This window comes from Pelodiscus sinensis, chromosome 16 (assembly GCF_049634645.1).
Source record: "Pelodiscus sinensis isolate JC-2024 chromosome 16, ASM4963464v1, whole genome shotgun sequence".
In the NCBI taxonomy this organism is placed as follows: domain Eukaryota; kingdom Metazoa; phylum Chordata; order Testudines; family Trionychidae; genus Pelodiscus; species Pelodiscus sinensis.
Window position 1 is genome coordinate 33,322,863 of NC_134726.1, and position 27,871 is coordinate 33,350,733.

At 52.4% G+C, this 27,871-nt stretch overlaps 1 protein-coding gene across 4 annotated transcripts in view; it reads right to left on the reverse strand.

Annotated features, from left to right (window-relative positions):
- RAI1 (retinoic acid induced 1) overlaps window positions 1-27,871 on the reverse strand; it is a 162,452-nt gene that overhangs the window by 15,817 nt on the left and 118,764 nt on the right. The window lies entirely within an intron of this gene.

The following is a 27,871-nucleotide window of genomic DNA, read 5'->3' on the forward strand; positions in this document are numbered from 1 at the left end:
GGGCATAGAGGGGGTATCACGCATCAAAAGGATCAGGCCCCACCAGTGACTTGAGTTTGCTAGAGGTGGCCCTGGGCGAGGATTTACTAATGGCTCATCCGGCGTTCACTGAGTAGCGACAGAATGGTGCTTGAAATCCCCTTGGTGAGAGAAACGGCTGCCTCTCCCACCCCGAGCCGCCCTGACAGCCTCTTTAGTGCCTGTGGGTGGGGCCAGGCACAGGTAAATTCCTACGCTGGTATTCGCATGCTGGATCCAGAGTACTGACTGATTTTGGCATGCGCCTTTCCTTTTTACTCCTTCAAGGGGAAGCTAACCAACTCAGCGGGATGTGACTGGACACGTCCCTCTAAGGCAGGGTCGCCATTACATTTCAAAACGGTCGCCAAATGTCTCCCCAGGTGGCTCTGCTTCCCTCCCTCCTCCCCCCGTTTTTGAATTGCTTTGGGTCACGAAGTCTTCCTGAATTGTCAAAATGGGTCCCCATCTGGAAAAGGTTAGGAACCGCTGCTCTAAGGGGATGCGGCCACAGCACAGTGAACCCGGATTCTTACCTGGGGTTTCAGCCCCAACTGCCCACAATCCGCACATTATCTGACCCAGGTTTGGAGGTGCTTTAAACCCAAGCAGCCTGATATGGCTGAGGGGACCGGGAGAGGCTCTGGTTTAACACACGCACTCTGCATCAAGGATGCATGTGGGACTGATAGTCCTCCAATGCCTTCCTACAAGTCCCCTCAAAGGAGGGGACCAGTTCTCCCACAACTGGCAGAAGTAGATTGGGCGTATCCCAGAGTTCTTTCCCAGACACACATACACGGCTGAGTGAAGAGACACCAGGGGTGCAGGGCCATGGGGCTGCTCATCCCACCCAGGCTAGGCTAGCGCCGGGGTTAGATACCGGAGCTAACTGTGCAGTGAAGGCGTTGCCTACAAGGGGTGAGAAAGAGCTTGTTTTACAGGTGTGCCCCCAGAGGTGAAAGGAGGAGGAGACAGAAAGAAGGAATGGCTTAGCCGTGTGTAAATGAGAAGTCCTCCAAAAGCCCAAAAGGGAGCAGGAATGGGAGGGGGGAGGTGCTGGCACTCAACTGCCTTAACAATAAGATGATATTCCCATTCTTGTTGATTTTCTGGCTTGGGCGGCCCACAGCTTGGCTATCCAGCCTGCTTTGCCCACCAGGGACAGTAACAGAAGGGGCCAGATCCTATGTTCCCTCTAATTTTTTTGCCAACCATGTGTGGAATAAATTTTGTGATGTGCACCAAGGCTGGTGCAGATGCGCACCACCAGCAGAAAGGCGTGCTGCTGGCTAGGAGCGCTGGGTTAAACAGCTGGGTAACATTTGCATCTTTCCTGAGTGGCTGCCCAAGTGCTCAGCTTACAGGGAACACTGGCCAGTGCTCCAGCCTGTTTGGCCCACAAAGGGTGGTGACAGAAGGGGCCAGTGCCCGACCCTAGAAGCTGGTGGGAGGCACAACATAAGGCCAGGCCTGGTTCCTCTTCAAAATCATACCACTCCCCTTCTTGGTGGAGCAGTCCCTCCCGCTCCCTTCTGTCCTCTCTCTGTTTATTAAGGAAATGACTTTAATACAGGGAACGGACTCTTGCCCTACTTCCCCACTTCGATTCCAGCTCTGTCTGGTGCGTCTACCACATTACGCCAGACGCCTGCTGCGAGAGGCAAGCCAGAGCTCTGCACAGAGGCAGGATTTTCTCTCTCTCTCTGTTTTTTTACACGGGCATCTTTCTCTCCATGCAGATCCAAGCCCTCACCTGCTCCTGTCCCTAAAGATTTCAGGCTGGCTGTTAAAAACATACCACCCCCATGCACACCCCCGACACATGCAAAACACATACAAACGTGCTCATGCGCCCCTCCCCCTGTGTGCAGTCAGACACGTGTGCACGGCCAAACGTGCGCACATCCAGACTCACAATTTCATAACAAGCACGGATACAAATCCCCATTACAACTGCTCCAGCATGGCAGTGTGCAGCGCATGAAGCATGGTTACCCCCGCATCAAAGGTCCCCATGTTCTGTGCGGCGCCATCCAGGAAAGGTTGCACCACCCTCATTCTACTGCACCGGGGCAGCATATTTACGAGGCCAGAACATGCAAAGCTCGGCGTGGCTCTAAATGAGGCTGCCTGCACCTTTGTCTGTAGCGTCTTGTCTATCTGCACAAATTACATTTCTGCTTTTATTAGTCCCAGATTGCTCTCGTTTCCTGCTGAGTGTCCTGTGGATATCATTAACATTTCAGCACCTTTTATTTATTTATTTAGAAACCCTAAGCCTCTGAAATACACGACCAAAAAGCGTTATTAAAAGCTACTAATAAAGGTGGCATTGCTAATTTCCCCTTGCTACCTCCCCCCCCGCACCTCCTTATTCTACTCCCCCTCCCCTTTAATGGAATGCTGGCTCCGCTTAATCGAGCTGCTCTGTATTACAGCTGGATTTCCCAATACGCACAAGCAGCTGGATGCGGTTAAAGCATACATCTCGGAGAAAAGACAGCTTGATTTAAAATACGGTGAACCTTGTGCTAAAGTCACCCGACACAGAAATCGTGGCTTAAAATTCCCCTGTCCCACCAAAAGGGCTGGGGAAGAGGAAGGAATCAGGGAACAAAAGAACACAAATGAAAGAGCGGTCCTAGGGGCACGGTAGGGGAGGGACTGGGGGAAAGGAGGGGGAGAAAATGACAGGGTGGAAAGGGCCCAAAAGCTACCGAAGGAAAGCGGGCTTGACAAATGAATGCAGCTTGAAAAAACATGGGGCTGTTGTTTTAATGGAAGACGCCTTGCTTTCCCTTTGATTATTAATTATTATTACTTTTCCAAATAGTCAAACCAATACCAGGCCAAGACAAGGATACCATTTGGGGGGGAGGGGCCACGACATTCACACAGAGAGAGGGGAAAACACAGGGGGAGCAATGTGGGAGGGAAGGATCCAACTGGAATCCAAGAGAGTTTGGGGTCACGGTGACATTTCCACTCAACTGATCCCCAGCTGGAAATGGATCCTTGCGTGGGGAAGGCTGTCTCTCCGGATCCATCCCTTCCCCACCAACCTCTAAAAGCAATAGTCTGTGAAGCCCCTAGAGCCCGTGAGGAACGAGAAAGCCTGGAGCAGCCTAGCAGTGGGAACTGATTAGCAATGGGGAACGTGACGATTGCCGACAGCAGCCGCCTTCTGACAATAGCGCCTCCAACAACTGATGGCTGAGACTATCTGCGCATCCCGGGCTGTGGGCTCTCCCCCACACATTGACCAGCACTGAGCATTCAAGGTCCTTGGATTTCCATGTGCTTACCCCACAGTGACCTCTCCCTCCTTCCATACTTGCTGAGCAGTATTAGGCCACACTGGTAGCACAACAGGCGGTCCAGCGGTGGAGACAAGGCTAGAGGCTCCGTGCAAAAACATGGCTTTTTCTAAACCCAGCTGGGCCAAACCGCTCGGACTGTGCGAACCACGCGACCGCGCCAGTCTGCCGCAGCCCAAGTCAGAGAAAGGGGGTTGTTTCGCCTGTTAGTCAAGCCCTTTGAGACCGAGCAGCTGCAATTCAGGTCAGCATGCCCTGCTGCACAACAGCAGTGGAGAGGGTTGTGTCAGGGTGACACAAATACCTTAGTGCTTCATGCCATAAAGCACTCCCCCGGACTGAAAGAATACGACGGCAGAGATAAGTGGTAGCAGGAGGATACAGCGTTACAGGCAAGGGAGAAAGATGCTTTTAGAGACCTGAAAAGGGAGCCAGTGAGGCTGAAGTCCTAAAAGGTGGCTGTTGCAGAGACCCCAGTGAGGGGACAGGAAGGAGGCTGTAGCATAAGGAAGGCTGGAGCAGGAACAGGGCTGGACAGGGAGTGGGGACTGTGACGCTGGCTAGAACAAAACCAGAGAAGGTTTTAAAAACAAGGTTCGGGTCAATGGAAGTTTCGCCTTTGACTTCAGCAGGAGCAGCATTTAGCCCCAGGGGAAACAAGGGAAATAAAATTGACAGAAGCCATGGGTCAAAGCTGTGGGCGGATTTCCTCCCGAGTACATCTCAGGGGGAGCCCATCAGCACAAGGAAAACACCCACACAAGCCTGGATATTCCCCTTGGATCCTCTGCTACGCTGGTTACACACAAGGCTGCCTTCTGCTCTCTGTTCCCTGGTCCCACTCCAGAGTCAGTCCAGAGGCTCTCCGGATTTATGCAGCACGGAGTTTGGGTCATTTCCTTTTGCTCCTATTGGATGCTGGGGGTTTTGACCCGGGACACACCAGATCAGATCCACCCCCATCGTCTGTGCTGGCCCTGGAGCGTCAAGACATTCCATCCTCAGGCACCTTGGCCCCCACGGCGCAGCGAGGCCTTGGCAGCACGCAGTTGTCATGGGGACCACCTCTTATCTGACCAGTGGTTCGGACGATCACACTACAGCACAGGAGATGCTGTTCCACGACCTACAGCCCCTCCTCCACACCGGCTCACCACTGATCAAACGGAGTCCCCCGGGGAAGGGACCCCCCGGAAATGTTTCACAGCCACAGGAGAACAGTGATCACTGGGGAGCGGAACACTAGTTCCCAGTGATTTTTACCCGACTCCACTGAAGAGGAGCCAGCGGAGATGAAAAGGCTGCAACAACCTTGGCAGAAACCTATGTTGTTAAAAATATTACATAAATGTTGCCTTCTTGGAATGACCGAACACAGAAGTCCTCTGATAACACGCAAACGCTCTGCCCTCTGAGGCAGGGGAATGTTATCCCCCATTTTACAGGTGGGGGAACTCACGCACATATTGTCTGCAACTCTCAGCAGCAAGCCGCTTTGATCAGGCAATCTATTCTCAGCCACAGGGAGGCATGGTGTGGCAAGCGAGTCTTTCGGGGCAGTGATCAGAGTTAGGGGGAAGGAGGGTGCAACGGGGAAGAGAACGCAGGGCATGGCTGGAGAACAGAACAGAACCTACGAAAATCTCTTTTTCATCTTGGAAGGGGCAAGGGAGAGGGGAGAGAGGCGGTTGCTCTAGCAACAATCCCTCTGAAATAAGGAGATCCATACATACAATTCGTTTACTACAGAGGCAGATCCTACAGAAAGTCTTTTAGCATTATGAGTCTTACAGATGCTGAAAATGATTACTTAGGCCTCAGAGCTCCTGTACATCTCCCTGTTCTGCCCCGGTCAGATGGCGTCGGCGCTTGTTGGATTGGTCCCAGTCCCCCTCTTTAGAGGGTTGCGTGCACGGGCAGCTGAATATTCCTGCTCATGAATATTAAGGAGCAGGCAAGACTGGCATAATAAGCAGCGATGACGGAAGTCCAGTGTCCATCCGAAGGAGCAGTGCCCTCCGGAAGCTGACCAGGAGTGAGCCTGAGTGGCCCATTTAAGATACGATTTATTCTTTGCGTTCACTCAAATCAAGGCCTCACCCTTCCTCAGGCTGGCTACCTAGAGAGACTACATGACCTATACTTAGGACAGAGGAGCCCTAAGGAGTCTCCATTGTCATTCAAGAAAACCCATTCCTGGCAGTATCTCACCCCTCTCTGCTGCTGCTGCCAGAAAGAGAGACCTGGAGACTAGTCTGGATGAGATCACAAGTGAAATGAGTTTTCTTCATTACCCCCCTCCCTCCAACCATGCACCCCAATTCAGCATTGCTAGTGGCCCCTGGTCAGGAGGGCTGGCTGGAGCAGAGTTGCAAGAGCTTCTAGGACGTGTTGTGGCAGCTTTGCATGGGCTCAGGGCTAGAATGGCTGGCCACGCCTCAGGTCATGCTTGAAGTGCATGGGCAGGCCTATGTGGGAGCGTCTGGCTGCATTGCACTGGCAGAGCTGTTTGGGAGGCGGGGGATCATGCACAGCCAGTGGCGCCGAAAGCCATCGCAGGCCCTGGGGCAAGCTCTACACCCTGGAAGGGCCAGTGCCTGGAGTACAAGGGGCAGGGCTGAAGGCAGTCAACTCTTAGCACTGCCCAGAGTATGGTGCGCGCCCCCAGCCCTCAACGCTGTGTGGAGTGGCGCCCTGGTGATCCAGCAGCAATTCAACGGGGCCTAGGGCACCGGAGCTGCGGGCCCTTTGAATTGCTGGGCCCCAGGGCAACTGCTGCCTTTTGCCACCTCCCCGTCAGCAGCCCTGTGCACAGAGCTTATTCCCCAGCCAGCAGTTCCTCTAACAAACTCTACCCAGGAATTCACTTTCCTTACACCCACCCCACAGAAGGAGGCAGGTGAAAGGCCTGACCCTAAAAAGAGGTGGCATCAGCCAGACTGGAGGATGCTCAGCCCCACCCAGGAACAGCACAAGACCCTGCAGGACTGGTCCTGAAATGCAGTTCCCAGCACCCCCGCGAACCGCGACGGAGCCAACTCCTCTTTCCCTTCCAATAGGTCTCCTAGGTCCTCTTGCTAACATAGTCCCAGCCTGTGCTGTCAGGATGGACGGAGCCAGGCTAGATCTGTCTTGTCTCAGCAGGTGCAGCTTTGACACAGCACCATTCCCTCACCTCTTCCCTTCCGGGCGCTCTCTCTCTCCCTGTGGCCTGGCGAGCGTGGAGCTTAACAGATGCTCCAGCCCGATGCAGGCTGTTTCCTAACGAACGCTTTTGTGGCCTCAAGTCAAGCTGTCTACAGCAGCAAGGTTTAACATTCTCTCCCCAGCGGAGTCCTGGGGGGGCCGTCCACATTCACACGCCCGGGTCCTCCCTCCCCCCGCGAGACTGCTCAATGCCGTATTCTCCAGGATCCCGGCTTTCAATTAAGAAGAAGTTTCTAGCCCAGCCCGTGATTGCATTCACAAAGGAAATCAATACGCGGCTGTCTCATTGAGTCTGCAGCCAGGCAGACTGAAACAACAGCACTGGGGCGAGGTGGGAATGGCCTGGAGTCCGCTTAACCGCCCCTGCCTAGTTCAGGCGGAGGTTGGGACGCTGGGCGCATGGCCATACTGCAAACCAAACCCAACAGGGCCTCCAAGTCTCAGGAGAGAGGCAGGGGAGGCCTAGCCTTCCCCGAACAGTCAGGTGGGGCCCACCCACACTCCACCCCCAGTGCCTCTCCAGCATCCAGAGGGCTCTCTGTGCGTGGCTGCCCGGCCTCCTTGTGCTCTAAGGCCTGAGAGGGGGGAGAGTCTGGGGCCACGCAGCCTGAAACCGGCACTCTAGGGCTGGGGTCATGCTGCCAGCCTCCTTGTGCTCTGAGGTCCAGGGGGCTGGAGCCATGCTGCCTGCAACCTACTGCTCCGGGGTTGGGAAGATTGGGGCTATGCTGCCTGGCCTCTCCATGCTCCGGAGTCCAGAGGACTAGGGCTACACTGCCTGCAACTTGTGCTCTGGGGCCATGCTACCTGGCCTCCCTGTGCTCCAGCCCTGCACTGCCTGGCAGCCTCGCACGCCAGGGCCAGGGTAGATTGGGCCACACTTCTCAGCCCCCTGGTGCTTGGGGGTATGTGTGGGGGGGACAGCCGCCAGACATGGAGCATGAGGCACAGGCCAGTGACCACAATGAGGGTGGGTGGGCTCCGGTGGGCATGGGAGGGGCAGGACCTCAGGCAGAAGGGGTGGGGCTGGGGGGCTAGCCTCCCCAAGCCAACGGTTCATCCACGTCACATGACTGGGGTTCAAGGGGCCGGAGCTATCGGGCTAAAAATAGCTGTGTAGCCATTGCTGCTCAGCTGGAGTCTGGGTGCTGAAACCCGGTGGAGAAATGGTCTCAGAGCCAAGTGGGGATGCCTATCAGGCTATTTATAGCCCGGCAGCCTCTGCCCCAGAGAGCCTGCGTCAAGAGACCCAGGCTCTGTAACTGGGTGCCACAAGTTTTTCTTTTCAGTGTACACCAGGCCTGGGCAAAACATCCTCCGCGGGCCTCATCCGGCCCGCCAAGCCACCAGATCCAGCCCCTGGACGCAGCAGGGAGCCTCTGGCAGACTCTCCTGTTGCCTCACCCTCGCACACTGCTCAGAAAAGTGGCAGCTAGGCATGTTCGTTTTTCACAAACGGTGAGCAAGGGCTAGGGGGGAGTGGTGCTTCATGAGCTCCCGCCCCCAGCACAATCCCATTGGTCGGTTTCTGGCCAATAGGAGCTGCCAGTTTCAAGAGTGGGCAGCGCAGGAAACACCAACCTCCCCCATCCCCTCCTGCTGTTATTCACAGAGCACATGGCCCTGCAGTCTGCACTCAGAAATGAGCTGGGCTGCTGGCTGGGAGTCTCACTGGTAAGTCTGCCGGCTAGAGCATGCCTCTGGCACACCAGCCCCTTCCTCTCCCCCAGCCCTCTGCCCTCCTATCCCACATAACCCAAGCCCTCTGCCCCCCTCCTGAGCCCATACCCCCTCCCAGACCCTGCACCCCAATCCCCTCCTGCCTTTGGCCACAACCCAAACCCCATAGCCCCCTCCCGTACCCCAGTCTCCTGCCCCAGGTCACAACCCCCTCCTGTCTAGGTCACAACCCAAACCCCTGCACCCCAATCCAGTGCCCCAGGTCACAACTGCCTCCTTCACCCAAACTCCCTCCCAGACCTCACAGGCCTTCCTGAATCCCAGTTCCTTACCCCAAGCTCTCTTCTGCACCCAACCTCCATCCCAAACCATGCACTTCCTCCATTAGAATCATGGAAGAGTGCGGCCCTCAACCACTTTCCAAAATCTTGGAGTGGCCTCCATCAAAAATTATTGCCCACCCCTGGTGTACACATACCCAGAAAGCCCATCCAAAAAACAGCCCTTCCCCCTCCCCCAGTGTTTCCTGTAAGCAGCGCACTTGTGCGGCCGCTCTTGAGAGATTCCAATGGCTCCCAGCTGATTAGCAAAATGCCCACCGTTAGGTTTTTTGTTTCTACTGGTGGTGCACATTCATACACACCTCAGTGCACGTACAACATTTATTCAGCTCATGGGTGGAAAAAATTGGCACACAAATGGAAAAGATGAGAGAAAACATTACCCTCCACCACGCAACAGCTGTGCACACCCAGGCATGGTTCCTGGTTGCAGCCTGCTCCTGCACAGAGGGATATTTTCTGAGGGCAAAGGGCGAACACTGGCAGGAGGCATTTGTTTGTCAGAAAAGCAGCATGAGCATGAGAAGTACAGGCAGGAGAAGACCCAGCCTTTTTGACCCCCAGCACTGGCTGGTTCCAAAAAGTGATGATGACTACTCTAGCTACACCGGTGCACAGGAAGAGGAAAGAAGAAAAAGGGGGGTTCGGTGGAGGACCCCTTTAGGCAGAAGGGAAGTTTCGGGGTATTGCCTGCTACCACCTTTTCATGCAGGTGGCAAATGCCGGCAAATGACAACTTTGTATTTTGGAGAGGCAATTTCTGGAGGGTCCCCACACATTTCTCTGCTAAGTAAGAGATGCCACTCCAAACCCGCACCAGAGCTCAGAGGCATGTTTACCTGTTGGCTGAATACAATATGGGAACACCGTGGGCCAGTCATTCCCCAGAGTGCAATGAACCTCCCTCTCTTTGTGAGGATCTCTAAGCACTTTCTGCCCCCCTCCTTCTCCCTCCCACCATGACTTATGTCTCATGGACTCTTCCCTGGCAAGGAGGTTAGACTTGTAGACTCATCTCACGGATGGGGAAATGGAGGCGCAGCGTGAGTCAGTGATGCCTTACATCCTATAGTCCTGTTTTCTAGCTCACAGATCGATTGTACAGTCTGTTGCCCCCCTGTGACTTCACTTCAATTTTCATCTCTCCATTTTGGAGGGGGATAAGAGTGTGAATTAGAATGAAAACACCCACCACTTGATGTAGGGCTGGGAACGCGAAGGATGAAGGGGAGTCACTGGCCAAATACACAGCAATCCTTCGCTTCCTTTCACAGTGATCCTCCACTTAGCAGCAGCACCCTTGGGAGAAGTCCACAGCCGACGCCTTCCCTTGTGCTAGGAAAAGGTGGGCCCAGAACTTAGTCTGGAAGTGGGGGTGGGAAGTTCTCCACAGATGGGGAAGATCAAAGAGCCGCTGAGACGTTTCCAGGAGGCGACCGGCGACTGCTTAACGCAAGGGCCTTCTCCTGCCTTCTGTGCATACCGGACAAGGGGGTTAGCCTGGGGACCGGGGCAGGACATCAGACCAGCCAAGTGAGATGGAGCCACGTGGTGGCATTGAGGTGTCATGGCCCAGCTGTGCCGTTGATCGTGGCAGTGAACGCCGGCTGCTCAGATGTGCCGAGCCTTCCGCCGTCACTTGCGATGGTTTCCGGATGCCCGCCAGGGGAGAAGAACAAGGCCCGCCACTCTGCAAACGAAAGGCCCCGATTCAAAGCCCTCTGAAGTCGGGGGACTCTGCACTGACGTCAGCCGGCTGAATGAAAGAACAGAGGCTCGGGGACTTCATGCTCTGACGTCAGCGCCGAGTAGCGACAGCTACTGGGAATGGCACCCATCCCCCCCCACCCTCAGCAATGCCGCGGCTCCTGTGGATGTTGTCACTCACCCCCACCAGCCACTGCAGTCCTGGGCTGCTCCAATCCTCTCCCAGCACCCCACACCACTCCAACATCCAGTCCTCTTAGGGCCTGCTCCCGCTGTACACTGCCTCCAGCTTCCACTGGGCCGTGGGAGAGCTCAGCTCCCTGCAGGATCAAACCCTCGCCGCTACCGCTCAGGACCTTGCTCCTCCAGCCTGTTCTCTCAGTCGCTGGTTGCTCGCTCTTCTAGTGATGTGACATCAGCAAGGTCTTGCAAACTAAAAATAACCCAGGCTGTTGCATGGTAATCATCTGGGGAAAGCACTGTCATCACAGTCCCCGACTGCTCTCAGGCCCCCAGATCTCCAGATGGAGCCTTACAAAACGCAGCCCCCTTGCTAAGCAGCAACCCTGGGATGCCAGCTGCCAGGGCACCTAGGCTGTTGTGCATCTAGCCTGGATCCTGCATCTGCCCAGCCCTCTGCCCGGGTAGCAGGGGAAACGGCAGCTCCATGCAGTGACCTTGCCCCCCTCCAGCCCCACTGCACCCACCGGTGGGGGAAGCGAGTGGCAGTGGTGGGAGGGGGGCAGGTTTCACATTACAGCCTAGGCATCATTTGCATGGGGAGCTGTGAAAAGGTGGCAAGGGCTGGTGCTGTGCAGCCCTGTGCCCTGGGCAGAACGGGCCAGGCAGCTCGGGAGCTGCAGGCTGGAGATGCCAGCGGCGCTCCCTGGACCACGCTCTGGCAGGGTGCCACACCGCAAACGGCTGCGTGTAATTTGATTATTAAGGCAGGAGGAGAGAAGGGAGTCGGGTGTGTGTGTGTGAGAGAGAGATCAGAAACTGCTCAGGCCTGGCTGGCTGTAGGTCTATGCAGCGTGGTGCTAAGGCAGGACCCCCCCCTTACCCCCAGCTGGCAGAGGACGGAGCTAATTGTGCAGCCACTTGAAATGAAGCCAGGCCCGCTCCCGACAATCAGACTGTGACTCATGAAGTTTGAGAGCATCCTCGGAGCAAGGGATTCGCCGTGATGCCCCCAGCAGCCTCATGCACCCCCTGAACGAGGGATCTAGGTAGACTGGTGCTTCCCCCCCCCAAGAGGGAGGCTGGGGGTGGGGTGCCTCCCAGTGCCCATGGGGTTTGGGCACCCGTGGCTGGGATCTGAGTGTGGAGGAGACGGTGGCCAGGCGGCTGCTTGGGACAGCTGCTCCCTCGGCATGCTACACAGGCAGCAGCACGCCCGGAGTTTCTGGGGAGTGGCAGGACTCCCCAGGGGCCAGATGAAACTTCCCAGGGCTTACTTCTGCTATTTGCAGCTTACCCTCCCTCTTGTCTTGCCTGGCCACCAGCGCCCAGTGGGCCAACAGGGGTAATGAGCCCGTGTCCGGAGCTTCTCTCCCTGCCCAGGGCAGCCTGGTGCAAGGTCACCCAGCAATCACACCATTGCCTCCCGGTGCAGGGGCTGGAGAGGAGCAAGGCAGCCTCGACTCCTGCTCCCCCCGCCCCCAACCATCAGTATTAATTTAGAGCAGAGAGGGAGAAGGATTCTGCAGCCAACACCAACAAGACGCAGCGACCTAACCCGGGGCTGTACCTTTCCAGACATGTGGGCACGCACAGGGACCCAGGGGGAGGAGGTGTGGCTAAAGGGACCCCCCCCCCACGCACACACTTCCCAAAGGGGAGGAGGCAAGAGAAAGCAGCTCTCCTCCCCAGCCTCCATCATTCATCTTCCCCGATTCCCTGCTGTACACTCCCTCGGAAATCAGCCGAGTGAAGCAGCTGTTCCTTGCACACTTCACTTGACCACAGATGATGATAAATGAGGCTGGGGCTGTGCCGAGAATGTGCGCGTGGGGGAGGGGGGACCGTGCGCTCGCTGCAGCCACTTGCAGCCCCCCCTTTCTCCCTCAGGCTCCCCCCTCTAGGCAATGGGGGATGCCCCAGGCAGGTTCCTCCTAGCTCAGCTCGGGGCGCAGTGTGAGGGGCTGGAGGCTGCCCCGCAAAACCCCGACAGCAGCGGCGCAGGGAAGCCCCGTGCGCACCGGGGAATGCGGGGGGATTGCGCAGGGCTGGGGCCAGGGGCAGCCGGGTGGGGTGCAGCGGGGCTGCCTGCAAGGGGCGCTGTGAGAACAGCCGTCCGCGCTCAGCCCAGCCGTCCGTCTCGCTCGGCAGCCTCCCGCCGACCGCGCCGGAGCTGAAAACCCTGCGCCTGAGCGCTCCGCACATGGGGGCTCCATTGTGCATCACTGCGGGCAGGCAGAGCCAACGCTTTGTTCCCTCCCTCCAGCTCCACGGCTGCTCCTCCTCCTCCTTCAGGCTCCACCTTTGAAACCCCCCTCTCTTCCCACCCTTAAAGGCTCTGGGTCCAGCCTCCCCTCCCCGAAAGCGCTAATGCCTGCGTCCCCGCTGAGACCCTCCTCCCCCCTCTCCCCCGGCGTGCATGCCCCTGCCCATTAACAATTGTAAATAATGGATCTCTTTCCTCCAGCCGCCTGCGACTGGCGAGGTGGCGGCGGAGGATGGAAATTGCTGAAGGATGCTAATGATCAGGTGGCACTCGGTGGCAGCGTGCAGGGCTCTTGGGGCGCTCAACCTCCTAGTTAGCAGCAGGGCTGGCGCTCTCCCTGGGGGCTTTGCTGCTGTCAGGTTTTTTTAAGGCTGGAAGCGGTGATCTGTTTTCAAGGGGGAGCCCGGAGAATACTCTAAATGCTCGGTAACTTCCCAGCCAGACAATGCCTCCTCCCTTCCCCGCTGGGGTATCTTCCTTCCTTTGATGTAATAAATTACATTATGCCGCCTGCTGCAGCTTCTGCCCACGTCCTCTGCCTAGCTAGTTTCCGAGGCTGTTGCGCTCAGCGTTTACACCACGCTCATCACTGTAGTATCTGAGATCATTGGGTTTACAGTTTGGAGACCTCAGCGCAGCCCTCCCCTTTGGTCCTCCGCTCGCAGACTCTGCTCCTCCCCATCTAGGAATTGCAAAAGAAAACACTGGCTCGGAATACGGGACCATGACTTGACGTTTTTTCCTGCCTCCCCAGGTCTGATTCTCCCCTCGCCGCCACCATTAATGCTCCACTGACTGCAACCCGCATATGTAAGGGCAGACGTGAGCCCCATGTCCTTTTGGATCAGAGCGTGCTCACTTCTGCTTCTTGTGGAGACTGGCACAGATGCTTGCTGTGGTGTTTTCTAATGCAGATATAGATAGTGCATTCAGTCTCACAACAGATGTGGTGGGGAGACATGGCCTGGGTGTGTTAATCCCTGGAAACTCCCCTCCCCCTTCTGTTTTTGAGTCTTTCTTCCTTAATTTTGGCTTCCGATTCTCCACCTTTCCCAAGTACCTTTAAAAAAAACCACAAAAACTGGGAGCCCTAAATTATATCACGGGTCAAAAGGGCAAAGCTCCATTCTTTTCACCTCCTCCCAAGGCCGAAATCATGGATGGAATTTCAAGCTAGTAGGGGAGGCATGTTACCCTGAACTCCAGCCGCGAGAATATTGGGAAGATGCTGAGTTCTAAAACCCGGAGTGAATCTCTCGACTCCCTTGTGCTTGAGTGAAATGCCAGCTGGCGATCTCCATTCAAAGAAAGCCAGGAGCCTCCCTGCAAGCCAGATGCTCAACCTGAGTTAAATATTCCCAGGCAAGCGATGGGTACAGCAGGGAAGGATGCACTGTCGCAGACTGCAGAGCCCAGACTTTTCATGTGGGGAGGAAGAACTCTTGTTTATTACTTCTCCCACCAATCCCCATCCCCCTAGATTGACAGCAACCTTGAGAGTCTTGCCAGGGAATGGAAAACAAGCTGATCGTTATGCAGAAAACAGGACTAAGGTGAACAAGGGACCTGGCACTTCAGCTTCTGCACCTAAATCTTTGCCGCGCACTGCCAGGAGCTTGTGACGCAGGCAGACAAAAGCAAGGACAGCTGGAATGATATACTGACACTCCAGCCTTTACATCCCTCACTCTGCCTAGGTTTTGCAGCAGGTGCAGTGAACTGATCTCAGATCAGTAACGACTGGGGGGACAATGTAATGCCTAATGAAAGACAGTACCTCATATACTCAGTGCTGACCTGATGGCTTCTCTTACCTGATTGGGTAGACTTCACGAGAACCACAAGTCCTGTCAATCTTGAGTTCATGCTAACAGGACCGACTCTAAATTGTGGCACGGTAAGACTTAAAAACCCAGTGTTATGAGTTGTCTGTTCTCAACCTGGCCCAAGCAGAGGAAGAGATGGCGTATTGCAATTCACTGCTCCTTTGGGCCTTTCGGAACGGGAGTCCCCGCAATGCACCAGACAAAAGCACTGACTGAATGCAGCTTCTGGTGTAAGTTCAGCTGCTTGTCATTTGGACTGAGGACCATACTGTGGTCCCAATCAAATAACTGTTCCATAGGTGATACATGTAGGGCCGTCCTTACCCATACATAGTATATGTTGCTGCGTAGGGCACCTGAAAATCTGCAGCACCACTGGGTTTTAATGTCCACCTGCTTGCCTCTTCTTATCGCTGTTTTGTAGCTCTGCTTCCTCCAGAAAGGAACTAGATAACTTAGAAGTGAAAAAGTCTACCTCTTAGCAGAACATAGAACCTGCGAAAGAGCCATTCCAGTGTCAATGAAGCCATTTAACAGTCATTTGCCAGTCCCAGGGCTATACTGTCAGTTTTTAAATGCAGTATGTTAGTCAACAGGACCTTAGGTAAAAATCCTCTTTAGAAATATTTCATTAGTTTGTTGCTGAAGATCATAAATCACATCACTGAAAAGTCACACACGGTCCCACCTGCCACTGGGCATAGTGGCACCAGTTTAACAGTACTGGGTAGGGCTCCATCAACCCTGGGTACGTGTCTCCGCATAAGTGCCAAAGCTTTTCTCTCTCGCCCACCAGGTCTCTCTCATAATCTTTGGAGCAACACGGCTACAGCAACACTGAGTATATCTGTATGATCACACCTCTGCGTGGCCAGTCCTAGCGCCCTTGCTATGTACGTGCTTATGCAGCTGGTGCAGTAGCCCGCGATTCTGCATCCGGAGTGCTATGTTTAGTGAGTGAGCTCGGTTAATCTAGCCCAGCCACGTCTATGTACACTGTAAATTACACTTCTGGTTACACTGTAGGCCCTGTTGGACCTTTTCATCTCCTCGAAAGAGCACCCTGCCCTCTTCTTTCAACACTGCCTCTCATGGCCCCATGCCGCACCAATCATGCTTCGATGGAACTTAGACAGGGTCCCTTCAAAGCTCCGCAGTGCTGATCCTTAAAAACTCCTTATGGCACTTTTGTTCATCCCTGTAAAGGAGAAACCTCAACCAGTTTCGCAAAGGATCCCACTACACACGTTGCTTTTGTCTGAATTTCATACTGAGTTCTTGGGCTCCTACCAGGGAGCATGGATGTTAAGCACGCACTCAACGGAAACCCCTGGGAACTCACATGGGTGGCTGTTTGTTGCTCTAGATCTGAAAATAGGGACTCCAAGAGAACATGCAGACAGAACTTTCACTATGAATAGACTGAAAGTCGTCAGCCACCATGGTAAGCTTTCAATAACCCTCTGTTGCTGCTCAGAGCAAAGTGACAGGTCATCTGGATACAAAGCATTTACCTTCTCTTCTTTTTGTAAAATCTATTTTCTGTCTCATACACTGTGACTTTCCTTTCTTTCTAAAGAGCCATGAGATTCCAAAGTAATTTAAATATAAAAGAAAACATCACAACAACCTTGTGTCTTAAAAGAACCAAATCATTTCCCATGCTTCTTTATAGTATCATTCTGTTTTACATTACAGACCGTTCATTTACACATTTTTACTTAACCAATGCCTCTCCCTCATCCACCATTTTCAAGCCATTACTGGGTAAGGGTTTATACAACCGTAGGTACATGCAAAATCCATACCATATTTAAACATGGAAGTAACTCATTTGCTTATATAATCACAATGTCCTGTACGTAGGCAACACATAAGAGTTGCCGGATCACCGCTTGCCAGCAGAAATGTTGGTCCAGTCCTAGGAGAGAAGAATAATCTTGTGATGCACAAGTGTGCGGGAGGAGGTGTGGGGGTGGTGAAAGTCTAGATTTTAGTCACAGACCTCCTTAGCCAAGTCACTACCTCTCTGCCTCAGTTTCCCCACCTGTGATATGGGAATAGTAATACCTACCTAGAAGGGGTTTTGTGAGACCAAATTCACTGAGACTGATAAAGAAGGTTTAAGATCTTTGACTAGGTGCCAAATGCTTCAGTTATTAATTATTATTAATAATACTAATAAAACTGTTTTGTTCCACCTCTCACTCTAGCATAGGGTAGAACTTTTTGGCCTGAGGGCTCACAAAATTGGGGGTTTGGATGTAAGAGGGGATGAAGGCTCCAGCTGAGGGTGCAGGGGTTTGGCGTGCAGTCAGGAGCTCCTGGCTGGGATTGAGTATGAAAAGTGGGAGGGGGCTCAGGGCTAGGAAAGGTGGATAGGACCCAGGAGGGACTGAAGGGGACAGGCTCCGGGTGGTGCTTACCTCAAACAGCTCTCAGAAGTTGTGGCATGTCTCCTTTCTGGCTCCTATGCAGAGGTGCGGTCAGGTGGCTGGCACCACCCCCACTGCTCCCATTGGCCATGATTCCTGGCCAATGGGAGCTTCAGAGCTGGCACATGGGTCAGAGGCGGTATGCGGAGCCTCCTGGCTGCCCCTGTTTCCAGGAGCCACTTGGAGTCATAACATGTGATGGCCCCGCTGAGAGACTGAGGGCCAAAGCAAAAGGTCTGATGGGCTGTAGTTTGCCCACCCCTGCTCTACTGCATACTACGTATGGATTACAGAGTCTTCTCTATGTGATCACCCTGCCTGATTGCTCTAGATAGTTTGTGCTCTGCTCTCATGCAAATTGTTGGGAGAGGCCTCTTCCATCAGAAACAGGTAGGGTGCAAAATGCCCTTTTATCGGCACTGTGATCAGACAAGCTGTCTCGCTGAAAGCATAGAAACAAATTGCTGTTTCATTATCCCGAGGCCACGTTGGAGGAAACAAGCCACAAGAGTCCATGGGCCAAATTCTGCAGCAATGGAAACTGCAGGGTAAGGTGTCAATCGGTGTTGATCAGAAGAACCTCGACTAATTTGGCTTTGAGTGGGTGTGCAGAACAAGGACCGCTGAGCTGTGGAGGGGGCAAACATGGGTGAGGTGGAAGGTAAGAAGAGGAGGAGGAGCATGCAGGGTAACATGAGGAACTCTGGTTTACAACCTTCTTTTGCCTCTCATGGCCGTCATGTGCTCCTAGTCACTGGGACATAGCCTCTTATGCATCCACTGTGCTTCTGAAAATGGGATTTAGCCATCTAAGTCATGTGGGCCTTGCAACTGAGTGGAACAGTGCCTATATATATAGAAAAATCTGGGTCACATTGACTGTTTTAGGCTCTAGATTTATATCTGTACAACGGAGGGCAGAATCCGGCTGCTAACTACGTATATGACCCTCATTTTGTACAACCACTGAATATCAAATGCATTCAGTTTTACCCCACTTTACCACTTCCATCCACTTCCTGCCCTGCTTACGACCACTGTGTAAATTGCACGGTTGTTCACATTGCCTCTGCTGTCAGCCCCAACACTTCCATGGGATATTCTCTCACTCCAGGCTGACTCTGAGCTCCAAGGGGACCACGCTTGAAATACTGGTTCTGTCTGTTTGATGGAGGAAATTAACCTTTTAGGAGTAAAGATCAAATCAATCCTCACTCAGTTTATGGATCACATTGCTTTGTAAGCAGCTTCCTCCTTTCCCGGGGCCAAGCACCTACCAGGGACTTTAGTTCTGCCTTCATTTGCATTTGAGTGTTTCTTGCGGTTTGCTGGCTAGAGCTTTCAAGTCTGAGGAAGCTCTTATGCTCTGTCTACCAATACCCTGGGCTCAACAATGCTGGAAACTCCATGGTCTGTCTGGATGATGTGTTAAATAAAGGCCGGAGACAACTGAAATCCGAGTAAGGATGTAGGCAGAAAGGAAATGATTAACCCTTTGGGTTCCAATACTCAGGCTTTCCTGATTCAAAGCCCTGTTTTCCAAACTCCCAGGGACGGGATTAAAATCCCTCTGTGATCCCAGAAGATCACATTAACGAACAGGACTGTGCCAGCTCGTTCGCTGCATGGGAGGCCTACGGCAGGAAGTGGGCAGGGTGACTCAGCTAGTGGTGGTCTTTCCACTGAAGAGATGCCTAGGTTGCGAGGTTGGAGGTGGTCTCAGAAGAGCTTCTGGTCACTTGCGGTGAAGAGCTCAGAGTGTTTTTCGTAAGGGGAGGAGGGTGTCTCAGGCTCTGACCAAATTCCACCGCCAGTCGTTGTGAAATGTTTGTTAAGGGCTGGTAACAGGACACAGTACACTTCCTCTCCTACACTGATGTCGAAGGCTGCTGGGAACCTGGGAACAGCTGCCGCGTTACACCCCGGTGGGTGAAATGATGCCTACAGATTGGATCCCTTTCCTGTGGCTCAAGGGTGTTGCCAGTCCTGATTCACCCATGTCCGTAAAGCACTGCAACGTGCCTGTACGAACAGTGCTGGAGACAGGCCGGTAGATGGGGTGGGGGTAGGGGTAAAGCAGTTGCCCCAGGCCCCTTAAATTGCTGCTGGAGTGCCATGCGGTGCACTCTATACGGCTCTGAGGGCTGGGAGGGGGCATTCTGTGCTCTGGGTGGCATGGAGGCTGGCTTCCCTCAGCCCCGCCCCTTCTGCCCAAGGCCCCACCCCTTTTGGCAGTGTGGAGCTCCACCCCCTCCCCCCCCCCCCGTGATCTTGCCCAGGGGCCTGCAGATGCTGTTGGTACCCCGGCTGTAGAAAGTCTAAGAGTTCACCCTGACTCTAAAGGAACGGCTCCAATCCCACATCACCACCCATTTCACAAGAAGAGAAACCCCTTGTCAAATTGTAAAAGGAGGGGCTACGAGGAAGCTGCTACAGGGGGCACCAGAAGAGAAGTGGACGTGGCGTTAACCTCACCGACTTGTCTGCTCTCTCCCAGGGAAGCGAGGTCCCCCCTGGACGTCACCGGGAGGAAAACCAGGCACTGAGGATTCAGTTTTCACCTCTCCCGCCATCTCCAATCCCAGCATTTGCTAAGGCAACTCCCGCATGCAAAGCAGAGAAGCCGTGGAGCTGCTCTTATCTCCCCCGTGGGGCTATTCTGCCTGCCCAGGAGGAGCAAAAGGCAAGAGTGCTTTTCCCACCTTCCCACCGTGGCACGTTCCCGACTTGGCACAGTGGCAAGCCAGACCTGGAGTCATGTCCCTGGGAGATTCCCCAACAACAGAGGAATCTCCAGCTGCTGTCTGACACCGCCGGAGTGGTGGAAAAGGGCCTTACTAAAGGCAGAGGGTCGAGCCTCCATGTGGGTCTAACAAGGAAATGGAGTCAGCGGGGAAATTCTCCCACGCTTGCATGAAACTTAGCTGACATCTGCTGAGGGTTCTTCATACTCTGAGGTATTTTCGGATGGAATGAGGCAAGGAGCCTAAATAAACCAACACTCTCCATGTCTGTGTTAGACAAATATTTGTCCAGAATTCAAAGGATGATTCCTTTAAAAGGACAGAGGAGGCTCTGTACATTCCTGCCCTCCCTGCACCTTCCTTAGGTCAAATCTATGCCCAGTTGTTTTTCTGCTTACCCAACCAGACATGTTATCTCTCCTCTCTAACCCCTGCCGAACTGTTTACACTTCGACAAGGTCGTCTCTTAATCGCTCCTTTTCCAAGAAAGAGAGACCAAGGGCCTGATTCTTGTCCGTATGCTACTGCTACCTTAGTGACCTCAGTGTGGTTACACCCCCATTTACTCACTGTAAGATCAGAGAACTGGGACCCTCAATCTGTGGCATCCTGGCAGTTCTGTGTCACGCCTCTGGTCCTTCTATTCTACAATAGAAGTTATAATTGATTTCTATGGCGTATCCTCCGTGCAGAGCATCACAGAACAATTGAGAGAGGAGAGGAGCATGCTAATCAGTGATTGGAGAGAGAAGCTGCATTTATGGTTTAAGACTTAATCATCAATAATGGCCCCACGTTACTGGGGTAAGGACAAAAAACGGTCAATAAGGGAAGATTGAGGGCATGCTACATCCAAAAGAATAGCCAGGGACCCCAGGGAGAGTAAAAGAGCTACCCTGGCTTGAAGGTTTGCCTGAAATAAGAACAGTTTTAGGGTACGTGTGCAATAAGCTCTAGTGTATTAGAAATAGCTATGCACCGTGTTTTATTTTAAATTTGTCATTTACTTTGCTCTGTCCATTTTCATTCACTTACAACCACTTTAATCCTACTGTTTATACTTAGTAAAATTGCTTTTATTTACTATCAAGCTCAGTGTAAATAATTGATACCTGTGCACATTCTCTTTTCATTGTTAAATGGGGGCTCACCTGGATGGGCTTTCAACATGCGGGAAACTCTCACGCAGTGAAAGACGGATTTATTTGGGGTTTTGATCCCCTTTGGGAGTTGGGTTCTTAAATGCTGTGCCTTTGAACTGCATTCTCCTCAGAGCTGGAGTCAGTGTCTGTATTGCTCTTTGCAGGTGCCGGGGCGGGACGGCAGGAATGGTGGTTATCTCAGCTCCGTGCTTTGACTGGGGGAGACCATCTGGCCCAGCAGAATATGGTGGTGAGGAGCCTCAGAGAGCAAGAAGGTGAGTGTCAGTGGCTTTATTTGGGCTAATGGCGACAATAGCCTCCCCCCCTCCTCCCCTGGGGCCTGACATCTTGGGATAGTCCAATGCCAATAATCAGGTCACGTGTTTCCTTTTCTTTCCGGACTTCTCCACACTTAAAATGTTACCCCGGCACAGCTACAGCGTTTCAGAGTAGACACTGCCAACGCCGCTGGGAAAGGCTGTCCTGTGGGCAGGGCCCATCACGGGGAGGGCCATTTGGCCTGGGCCTCAAGCTCAAAGGAGGCCTCAAATGTACAGCCTTGTTACTTTTTTGGCATTTGATAACATGTCGAAGCAGGTAAAGAACAATCAACAACAGGACAAGAGCATTGGAATGAGCTCCGCCTGCTTCATATCAACTGGGACACTGCCCAAAAGCTCGATTTTCCCCCTCAGTAATAAGTGCATTTGCACAGGAAAAGGTGAGAAAAGCACTCGTTGCAATAAAAAAAAATATTCAAATTACATCTTTTTTGGGTGCCTTAATTTGTTTTCATGTCTCTTCATTTTTTTTATATTTATGTCCCAAGCCCCTCTGGCTTTCTGGTCAGCGGTTCTCAAAGTTTTTGGGCTCCGGAGCCCTTTACATGCGTAAAAATTTATGCGGCATCCCAGCGGTCCACTGATTGTATGTGTTGTACCTATCGATGTTTCCAGTTTGTCAACCTTGCAAAGCCCCTGGAGATGTCTTGTGGAGCCTCTGGGGCTCCACGGAGCACAGTTTGAGAAACACTGGTGTAGGTAATCAATCTTCCTGAGAGGCGGTAGCTAGGTCAAGAGAAGAATTCTTCCTTTCACCTACTGCTGTCTACACTGGGGGCTAGGGCACGAGAGCTATGCCTCACAGGGGTAGATTTTCACTCTTGAGAGATGTGGCTATACCAATGCAAAGTTGTCATGTGCGCCAAACCTCAGTTTCGCTAATGTTTCTAGAAGGGATGTAAAATTCCATTTCATCAGTCAAACGCTATGTTTAACCCAGAGGTTCTCAAACTGTGGGTCCCGATCCCCCAGGGGGTCGTGAGCAACTTAGAGGTGGGTTGCGGTATCACACAGTTTGAGAACGGCTGGTTTAACCGGTTAACTGCTTAAACAAGGGTGGCTGGGGGATCGCTCCAGCCCGGCTGGGCCCACTGAAGGCAGGGGCTGCTCTGCCCGGGTTTCTTCCACTCCTATGTAGGGCTGGAAGTCGAAGCCCACCACATAGTCAGGTGGGGGCCCGGCCGGGCTGGTTACTGGTACTGGTTAACTGTTACCAGTTAGCATCCCTAGTTTGCAGCACATTCGACCGATCCAGCCCCCCCAGTCCTGTCCCTACCTCTGCAGCCGCCTTCTCCCTCACCTCGGCTCCTATTCTTACCAATCCTCGAGGGAGAATTCTGACCCCATGAAGACTATGGCAAAACTGCCACTGTCTTTGACAGGGCCAGCACTTCACCCCACGCCATCTCCATTCCCAGCCTCAGTCACTGGTGTGTATCCATGGCTGCTTTTCCTCCTACTCCAGGCTGCAGCCCCTGCACCAGAACGGACACACAAACCAGTCGCAAGCAGGAGTAGAGCTTGGACAGGAGGGTTCTAATGGAGGAAGGCTTGGGGGTGGGATTCTTTCAGAGGCGAGGTGGATGGTGAAAGGGCTGGGGCCTGGATGCAGTGGTGGAGAACATCCACGATACACGGGACCAGGAGAGAAAGGCAGGGTAGGGCAGCCACTGAACAGGAAGGGAGCTGAGGGCAAAGGAGGAAATGGGATGCTGAGTTACAGGTGAATCGATGGAGAATGAGAAATCAGCAGAAGAACGAGTCCTGCATCTTTTTAATCTTCATTCCTTTGAAAGCCCAAAGGTCCAAGGGGCACCCAGCGCTCCAGGTAGGTTCTCTCAAATCCCTTAGTCAGAGCTAGAATTACTTCCTCCAAATAACCCTGGAGGAAGCACACCACAGTACGTTAGCTTTCTAGAGCGGCTGCTAACACCACCACAAGGGAATCAAGTGTTTTACACAAAGGGCAGGTTGGTTAAAGCAGGGAAACTGACATTCAGGACTCCTGGGTACTAGTCCCAGCTGTGATACTGACACCATGTGACCGTATGTAAATCAACCTCACTGTGCCTCCATTTCCCTGCCTGTAAAACAGGAGTTAATACCCAGGCCAGAGGGCTACGTTAAACTACAGGGCTGCGTCTAGACTGGCAAGTTTTTCCGCAAAAGCAACTGCTTTTGCGGAAAAACTTGCCAGCTGTCTACCCTGGCCACTTGAATTTCCGCAAGAACACTCATGTAAGATTGTCAGTGTTCTTGCGGAAATGCTATGCTGCTCCCATTCGGGCAAAAGTGCTCTTGAGCAAATGCTTTTGCACAAGAGGGCCAGTGTAGACAACGCGGTATTGTTTTGCACAAAATGGCAAAAATGGCGATGGGGGCTTTCTTGCACAAAACCGCGTCTAGATTGGCACGGATGCTTTTCTGCAAAAAGTGCTTTTGCGGAAAAGCGTCCGTGCCAATCTAGACGCTCTTTTCCGCAAATGCTTTTAACGGAAAAACTTTTCCGTTAAAAGCATTTGCGGAAAATCGTGCCAGTCTAGACGTAGCCCAGCTGTCCAGTGCTTGGAGATCCTTGTCTGAAAGTCGCTATGGAAGGGCAAAGTCTGACTCCTCTCGTGCTGTGTAATTGCAGCACCGGGCGAGTCTGGTAAGAACCCTCTTTCACATCCACCAGCTCCACCCCCCTCACTGCCAACCTGCTTCACTGGCCTGACTGGGCTAGGCACTGATCCTCCTGGAGCACCTTCTAGTGCCCTCAGCTCTGCACAGAGCTTCAGCTTGCAGAGTGCGTCCATTCTCTTCCAGAGCCATGCCCGTTCTATTTTCACTTGTGGCTCCCCTCTTCACACGTCCCTCTCCCTGACCGCGTGGAAGAGTCGTGCATGAGACCAGAGTAGGGGCATGAAAAATAAGCTCGCTAGGAACCAGCCTGTCTGGTCTGTGTTTGCATAGTGCCCAGCATAACGGGCCCACAGACCCAGACCAGGGCTCTTAGGTGCTGCTCTAGCCCTGTGTGGCCTGTCATGGACAGGGGCGCTTCAGCTTGGTCAGAGCAGCTTCCGCCTGTGGTGGGTCCCAGCTGGAGTGGCCCCTCTGCCCTCCGCCCCTTTAACTGGTTAAATATCACATATAAATGATTAACCAATTAAATGGGATTTTACATCCACAGTAACTGGATCTTTGGTCAAGGGGATTTAGGAATGCCATTTTCCTAGGGCAGCGAGGGAAAGTGCTCCCACTCTTTGGGTAGGTCTACACTGCAACACTGTTTTGAAATAATTAGCACTATTCCAAAATAACGTAGTTTACGTCTACACAGCAGGCAGTTATGTTGAAATAGTGTTGAAATACTGTCAAGCTGGAAGATTTCTTACTCTGACTCCTGTACACCTCATTGTATGAAAAACAAGGGAAGTCGAAAGAAGAGTGCTCTGTCGAAATAGGTGCTGTGTGGACACTCCCTCTTTAGAAATAAGCTATTTCGAAATAAGATATGCAATTGACGTAGCTCAATTTGCGTAGCTTATTTCAAGTTAAGCCCTACAGTGTAGACGCACCTTTTGAAACTAGGCTGAACAGAGTGCTGCAGAATGTTCTGCCTGAGAGGTCTTTCCCCACCTAATCCCTACAGGTCAAATTCTGCTCTAGTTTTCAGTAGGAATGTGAATAAGTAACCAGTTAACTGGTTACTCGGTCAGCACCACCCTTACTGGGTGATGCTAACCCGGTAATGGTTAACTGGCACCCAGAAGCTGCTCCTCACCTGTGACCGACTATAGGCAGAGGGCTGCTCCAGACCTGTCGGGCCCCCCACGCTGTGGGCCAGGACAGGAGCCAGCCCCACACAGGACTGGGAAGAGCAGACCTATGGGATGGGGGCTGCCCCAGCCAGGCTGCAGTGGTCTCCTGCCTGGGATCCTGCTTAATAGGTTAACTGGTTAAACCTAACATCTAACAGGCAACTGATTAAACGAGATTTTACATTCCTAGTTTTCAGCAGTGTAAATCCAAAGTAATGTCCAATGGGCCTACTCCAGACTTATGCCGCTGTAGATGAAGTCAGAACGTAGCCTTAGGACTACGTGATGAGCATTCCCCAAATCAACCCCGATTCATGCTCTTCATCACTTTCCTCATGAAGACCATGCACCTGAGTCTGTTCACACTGGTTTCTCTGTGAATTTCAGAGTAGCCAGGTCTGCTTTATACTGATGTAAGTGAAATCAGTCTCTGGGCCCCCGCTTTGTAGTTGGCTGGTCCTTCTCTCAATCACTTCTTGGCTACAGCCTCTTACTTTAACTTCTCCCATTTCCAATGAAGTTTTATTAATCAGATGGAATTCTGGGATGGCGCATAGTATTTTGGCATTCTTCAGACATCCTCATTTTTTGCTCACCTATACAAGCCCTGGCCTGATTTTCTTCAATATTTCTTCTCCTTCCCCAGGGAAATTTGTCTCTCCCGTTCCAGGATCCATCCTATTTCTCTCCTTTGTGAGCATGGAGGCAAAGATTCATTTAATTTTTTTAAAGCAATGATTACCTCTTTTTGCCAATAAATTGTCCTTTCCGACTTCCTAGGGGCCCCTGTGTCTCCTCTGACCCTCTTGTTTCTTGTGTACTTGGAAAAGAACTCATTTATCTCAATCTTTTGTGCAGTTTTCCCTTCAATCTGCACATTTGCTTTTCTTATTATTTTACTTCCTTAATTTCTGTCAGTAACCTCCTCTGTACCCCTTGTTTCCCATCATATACGGCCCCCCTCTGAGACTTGATTGCTATTTGCTCTCCCTGCTCAATCCACATTGGATTTTTCAAAACAAAATCTCCCCCCCTCCCTTTTGTCCCCCCATGCTGTGCTTTCTTCTCCCCCCCAATGACGAGCAGGAGGATTTATGTCCACAATTCCCAATAGTATTATTAAGTATTACCCACATAACCTCCTCCATCCTCTCCCACGTATCAATGTGAGACCAGACCACCCCAGAGTGTATTTATTGCTTGATGTTATACCATAACCCTTTGGGCATAAACGGATTTACCTCTGAACACTCTCCATTTCCCCTCTGTGTCCTTTTCACTTTATTTCAATCAATTTCTGCTGAGCATTCTTTCAAAATGGCTCTGCTGAAATTCAAGGACTCAAATTCTGCTCTCCATTCAGTCTCTGTAAATTCAGAGTAGCATATGGAAATAAATGGAGTTACTCCGGATTTACACCAAGATCAAGATTTGACACGAGATTCCTTCCCTGTCCTCTTTTTTTCTCTGCATTGCAATGGGCCAGAACCAAAATCCAAGAACTTTGTATCTGCCAACACTTCCTCTCTTAAGAGTCTAACGAGTTCAGAATCACAACAGCTTGGCTGCTCCCCCCATCGGTCCTCATAACCATTTAGTCAAATTGCTAGGATACGCAAAATCAAGGGGGCAGTTACTGCCTGTCTCATTTTCCTGTTTAGCTTTGTTTTGTTTTAAAATGCACTGGGTCTAATCTTCAACAGCCTTCTGAAAAGGCAGCCTCCCAGCCTCCACATGTGCAGGCACAAAACAGGGCCTCTATGGGTGAAAATCAGACAGATGCACAGCCTGATTTTCACACGCTCGATTTTTGTGGGCATAGACAAGAGCTCCTAGACATTTCAAGGGAGAATGCTACTTTAGATGGTCCCTTAAAATGTTGTGTAAGGGAGCGGTCCAGCACTACATCCCCAAAATAATTTGGGGCCAGGTCAAACAAAGCAGGAGCCTCCAGGAAAGCCATTTGATCCATGCTCCCTATACTGCCCTGACCTGAGGCATCAAATGTTTGGATTCCCTGACTACACATTCCTTCTAAACAGTTGCCTGTCTCCTGCAGATTAGAGACCATCTCTAAAACAAAGAGACAAATGCCCCCATAACAACCCATGTGACGCGCGGTGTTCTGCAAATCATTCGGTGTTCTCAGCATTGCCTTCTCCCAGCGTTTGGAAAGTGCAGAAATGATCCCTCACCTGGTAAGGAAAACCTGTCCCCACCCCACCTTCTTTCTCCTCCTCTCACCCGTTTGAGGCTGAGGTTTGGCGTCTGCTGGTAGACAGGTCGGTACGCCAGAGATGTATTCAGCTGTACTGCTGCCAGGAGAGCCCTCTAAGTCATCTCCCTGAAAGGAGCAGACAGCTCTGTAATGAAGCGTAATGCTCTGACGCTCCTATGAATGACACTGGCCAACACCAGCTGAGTCTCAGCAGCTTATCAAAGCCTCATTTTTCTTTTTCCCTGTTAGAAAAAAAACATTAACATAAAAACCCCTTTAGAACAGTTATCGCGTGGGTAACAAAGGAGGCATTTCTTTAATAGTCCCCCCCCAACGCGGCACGCAGCCCGTCCTGCGGGCACCCAGGCCAACGCCTGGCTCACTGACTCCGAGCCCTCAGCATGGGGACTGGGAAGATGGGGCAGAGAAGACAAGGAAGCTAAAGGAGAAAGAGAGCAGGGAGAAGTGCGAGGGGTAGTAAGTGGAAGAAAGAAGGACAAGGGAAGAGAGACAGGAGCTGACAGTACTGCTAGCCATAGTGGCAATGGAAGGAGGTGGTTCTAGGAAGCAATTTCCTCCCCCTTGCCCAGAGAGGGAGGGGATTAAGGATGGTTCTCAGCACTGCCTGGCGGGCTGCTGGAAG